We start from the raw sequence: 6,000 nt of genomic DNA on the forward strand, positions 1-6,000 counted from the left end.
ACAATTTCTCATAAACTAAATGTAATATACTAACATGTTACTAGTTAGCTTTGTTACACAGAAAAAGGAAAATAAGAAAATGCTATAAAAAATATCAAATACTTAACATATTCTAACATTTCATCCATAGTCTTTGAGGAATGTATATTTTCCTTTATAACTTTTGCGAAATCTTTACCTTTTGTTGTCGGATTGTCTTTGCTGTGTAAGTAAATAACTTATAATCTAATATCTGGTGAAAAAAAACACACTGTACCTAACTGGAAGTTGGAAGTTTAAAATATATTTATCCTGGTGGGCACATGACGCCAGCAAACCTGACAGTGTCAAGGTTTGAAGCAAAAAAAAAACAGATAAAAACATGGATCTTTACCTTGTTTTCTTGAGGCTATTTTTATGTGTTATTACTATTGTTTTTTTCGTTATTTAAATTTATTCCTTTATTAATATTAGAATAGTAAAGTTAAAACTTTTGCTAATGAAAACGTCAATACTTTATTTTCCCTTGAGTATTCTTCTCAGGGATCTTAATGGATAAGACAATGATGATCAACATAATTGTCATTTGTTAGAAAATTTAATTCATTGCATTGGTTGAAAAATTTTAACATTATTAGTTTGGAACCAAAATTGAGAAAATCACCAGAGGCGCGCAAGTATTTGTCTACAAAAAAAGGGGGGGGGGGGTGCATTGACACTTTATTTTTGGCATTTGCATTTTTTGAAGCTAGTTTGTACTAATCAATCAATATTTGATAAAAGTCTCAAACGTCCCAAAAGAATTGATAGGGTATGAGCTTATTGTACCTCTGCCCAGAGAGCGGGGACCTTGACCCGATTTTGTAATGGGACTTTGAAATCATCTAATTGTGTCGAAAATATAAACACAGCCGACTCCCTACAATAAACAGAATGTAATTTGCTAGCAGACTTATAGGGTCTCTATCGACAAAGACAAAAGTGCTGCAAAATTGTGTTATAAAATTGAGGGATTACCCATGTCTTTTTTAGGGGTTTTCTTTTCCACTTCTCCTCTCATCTCCCTCATTTTATGACGTCACATGAATAATTTTTGACACAATTTTGCAGCAATTTGGTCTTTCTCTCTCTATCACTTGGGGAAAATAGTTGTCTGAATTATACATCTTTACTTATACATTTATTGTTTTAACTTTTTTTTAAAGTTTAAAATATGAAATCAAGGGAAAAACACTTAATTTATATTGGTTTTCTTTCTTTAAACTTTTAAGTTTTCTAAAAACTAGGCTGGGTCCTGGAGGCATTTTATAACATTGTATCATAGAAGGAAATCTTTAAGGGTTAGGCCTGGAACTGAAATGTTACAGAACTATAATATAAAACTGGTGGAATCGTCCTAAAGTTCCTTATCCCCAGAGTGTAATTCTAGGCGGGGACTCAATTGGCTATGGGGATCGAATCAGGAGGGAGGAGACATTGGAATATGTATAACAATGGCCCCCAAAGTTATAATATATTATTTGTTGGATTAAAAAGAATACTTTTGATGCCTTTTGATTAGTTGGTTCCAGACAAGAAGTGTCTAAACTTTTTAACCAATAATTATAATCTTCAGAAGGGATAAACTTGTTTATCATCAATTTATCATCCTTTGTCTCATACCTTAGGGCCCCTGGAATCAAATTGAAGAAATAATATTCAAAAAATAATAAGACGTTGGAAAATTTACTATGAATGACAGCAAATTTGGTATCTAATAAAATCCTTCCTGATTTAGGTAAATTGTCTTACCTAAACTAGCCTGCCCTAAAGTAAAACACAAAAACACGAAAAACTTTTTAAAATTTGTTTATAAGAAGAAGAGTGGGGGGGGGGGGGGTCTGTGCTTGGCTAAGAACTTTGAGGTAAACCTTTTGAATGTCTTATATTAAACACCAACTTTTGGTGGACCATTTTTTATGTATATTATCTGAAGATTTTCTGCAATTTTCAATTTTTTTCTGTAGATTGTTATTTGTTATGATGTGCTACTTATGAACAATATTGTCATAACCTTAAAGATGTCTCACTGTCAGCCATCCACAAAATCTACCAAATAAAGCAATACTCATATAAAGAATTGCGGCTTTGTATAAAGTTAGTCTCAAACGCTGTTGCTCCAGCTGCTATTACAAAGCTGCCGATCTTTGATATTACACTATTATTAACCCATTAAAATTTACTGTTATGGAGAAGTCTTTGTTTATAAGAGAAGTGTAAAACTCTAGTTAATATTAAGAAGGTGTTTGTCCTTTGTAACTTTAAGAAGTAATTTTTTTCAGCTATAAGACATTTTTATTCAAAGAAACAAGTAACCCTTTGATTGCATTATCCTTATCTGAAAGTTATTGCAATGTGCTGTGTTAAAACGTTATTTTTGTATGATCGAAACTCAAAATTATCACCTTATTTTAATTGTATGGGTCTAATTTTAACCAAAAGAACGTGTCCTAGCTTTTGTGATTTAAAAAAAGCTAGTTGGTGCTTTTAATAAATAGTAGATGTAAAATTATCCATAGAATTTAGATATGAAATCGTTTTTTTTTGTATACAACTTTATTTTTAATTAATTTAAGTTTTTTTTTAAATTAAGTTGGTATTAAGGTTCTAAAACGGAACAGAAAAAGAAGAAAATTGCAATTACGAACAAAAATAGAATGATCTTTAATTTGACACCTTACGTTTTGAACTCTGTTAAGTAATTATTGAAAAAATCTATTTCGTAGAAGTTCGGTGAATCAAAACTTTGACCTTTTGGGCTCGTCACGAATGGGTTAAAAAAACACAAAAGTTAGGACACGTTCTTTGTTACTTAAAAATTGGTAATTTTGCAAGGACACCTTAATGGGGAGTGAAAGGATTATAGTAGGATTAACAAATATATAGAAAGAGTTTAGAATCATTATCAACTTTCATATCTTTCTATCCATATATCTATTCTCTCTTTCTTTCTATCATTTTATTCTCTTTCTATCTATCTATTTATTCTCTTTCTATATATCTTTTTATTCTCTTTCTATCTATATATTTATTTCTCTTTCTATTTATCTATGTATTCTCTTTCTATCTATCTATTTATTTTCTTATCATCTATATTTTTATTCTCTTTCTGTCTATCTATTTATTTTCTTTCTATCTATCTTTTTATTATCTTTTTATCCATATATATATTCTTTTTCTATCTATCGTTGTATTCTCTTTCTATCTATCTATTTATTCTCTTTCTATCTATCTATGTATTCTCTTTCTATCTATCTATTTATTCTCTTTCTACCTATCTTTTTATTCTCTTTTTATCTTTCTTTCTAATCTCTTTCTATATATCTATTTTTTCTCTTTCTGTCTGTCTATTTATTCTCTTTCTATATATCTTTTTATTCTCTTTCTATCTAATTTTTTATTCTCTTTCTATCTATCTATTTATTCTTTTTCTATCTATCTATTTATTTTCTTACTATCTATTTTTTTATTCTCTTTCTATCTATCTATTTATTCTCTTCCTATCTATCTATTTATTCTCTTTCTATATATCTTTTTATTCTCTTTCTATCTATATATTTATTCTCTTTCTATCTATCTATTTATTCTCTTTCTATCTATCTGTGTATTCTCTTTCTATCTATATATTTATTTTCTTTCTATCTATCTATTTATTCTCTTTCTATATATCTATTTATTCTCTTTCTATCTATCTATTTATTCTCTTTCTATCTATCTTTTTATTCTCTTTCTAGCTATCTTATTATCTGTGTGTGAAAGATAGAAGAAAAACTGAGAGTTGAAATTTGTTGAATATCTACATCCTGGCGGGCACAGGAAGCCAGCAAATTCGACAGGGACATCCAGGTAAAGAGCAAGTAGATATTTGGTCGATGGGAGGACAGCATTTATCTATCTATCAATAAAGGTATCCAAGTATGTAATGCATCCATCTATGTTTATGGTCAGCAATTTACTGGGTTGATAGATGAATAGATTATTTATCCATCTAGTTTCTACTATACCTGCAAATTCGTCAGGCTCATCCAGGTAAAGAGCAAGTACTTACTTGGTCGATGGGAGGACTGCATTTATCTATCTATCAATAAAGCTATCCAAGTATGTAATGTAACCATCTAAGTATATGGCCAGTAATTTACTTGTTTAATAGGGGGATAAATAATCTATCTATTCATCTAGTTTTTATTATTATATCTATCTGTCTATAAAGGGAGCCAAGTATGTAATGTATCTATCTATGTTAATGGTCAGTAAGTTTCTTGGTTAATAGATGAATAGATTATTTATCTCTTCATATAGGTACCTATCTATCTATAAATCTTTTAATGTATGTATCTATCTATGTTTATGGTCAGTAATTTACTTGGTTGATTGGGGGAAAAGGTATGAATAGATGAATAGATAATCTACCCATCTAGTCTTTACTATTATAACTATCTATCTATAAAGGTATCTAATTATGTAATGTATCTATCTATGTATATGGTCATTAAGTTTCTTGGTTAATAGATGAACAGATTATTTATCTCTTCATATAGGTACCTATCTATCTATAAATCTTTTAATGTATGTATCTATCTATGTTTATGGTCAGTAATTTACTTGGTTGATTGGGGGAAAAGGTAATTTATCCTTGTAAAATCCATTTAGCAACATAAATTAACCTATTAGAAATAGAGGAATATCCTCTATTAATAGATCTGAAGGGATAAGATAATGGCTGATAAATTAATTTATATCCCCTATGATGATAAAAAAATATCCCTTCTGTAGATTACAATTGGGGTAAAAAGGTAAAAACACTCAACTTAATGAGCCTAGCAAAATTCAATCAAAGTCCTCAAAGTTGTTAAGCCAACAAATAAAAAAATGTTAACCTAAAACTTTGGGGACAGGTGTAATAAATTGCCCAATGTCCCCTCCCTCCCTGGTTTACTCCAAAACTTCTCTAGTGTTGCTTTGAGTAGGGTAGAGAATGGGCCAACATTCTTTTTCTTTCTTTTAACAGAAAACAATGTTTTTGAGTCTTGAGAAGGGGGGTATATAATTTAATTAAAAATACACTTTTTCTTTGAAATTACTCTTCTAGCTTAAAATAAGGAAATTATAGCCGTTTTTAGTTTTCAAGCAAAAAACTTCCCTAAACAATGGTTGTTAAATAGAGGGGTGATGATGGAAGAATTATGACAAATTTATAGTCAGAAATACTTTATGAAACAGAGGAATTAATTAAGATTCTTAGCCTTTTAGCTCTAATAGGAACTGGGATAACAGAGCTGGGGTGTTTAAATCTCTCCTTTTGATCAAGGCCTGGATGGGGTTAAAAACCAGCTATATGCTTCATTAATTTTAAAAAATATTTCGCAATTAATGCTGTTTTTTCGTGATTTTGTGGGGCTTTGCTGAAAAGATGACTAACTATGATTTATATTCATTTCGCTTGTTGGCTGTACTTTATTCCTGTAAAAACCATTAAAAACGGTCAGTTGACTCTTAGTATCCGATTTTGTATGTATTACTCCCATCCTATCCCAATATATATTAATAGCTAAAAAAGCTTAAAAAAAAAAAAAAAAATCTAAATTTAAAAAAAAATATTATTTTGAATGTATAATGTATAAATCATACCCCGGAGTAGCTGAAAATAGCCTTTGCAATATTTGGGTTATCTGTCGTACAACTATGGAAATTAGGGAACAAATGGGTAATCAATTTTCAGATGATCTTAAAAACACTGAATATTAGTTTTCCACTCTACCTCTGATATCTTTATTGTTATAGTAAGAAGTAAGTATAGGAGAGGAAACCCTCTACTTCCTAATTAGATATTGTGTAAGCATGCAAAGTATTCTGAAAAGTAGAACACGCCAAAATAAGATTTTTCCTGTATGACTTCCAAACCGATAAATATCTGCTGGATAGACCTTAGCCATAATAAAAAATCATGTGTGGCAACGTGTTATATACAATTTACAATGAATA

The sequence above is a fragment of the Acartia tonsa genome, chromosome 9, assembly GCF_053477335.1.
Source record: "Acartia tonsa isolate MP-2025a chromosome 9, ASM5347733v1, whole genome shotgun sequence".
In the NCBI taxonomy this organism is placed as follows: domain Eukaryota; kingdom Metazoa; phylum Arthropoda; class Copepoda; order Calanoida; family Acartiidae; genus Acartia; species Acartia tonsa.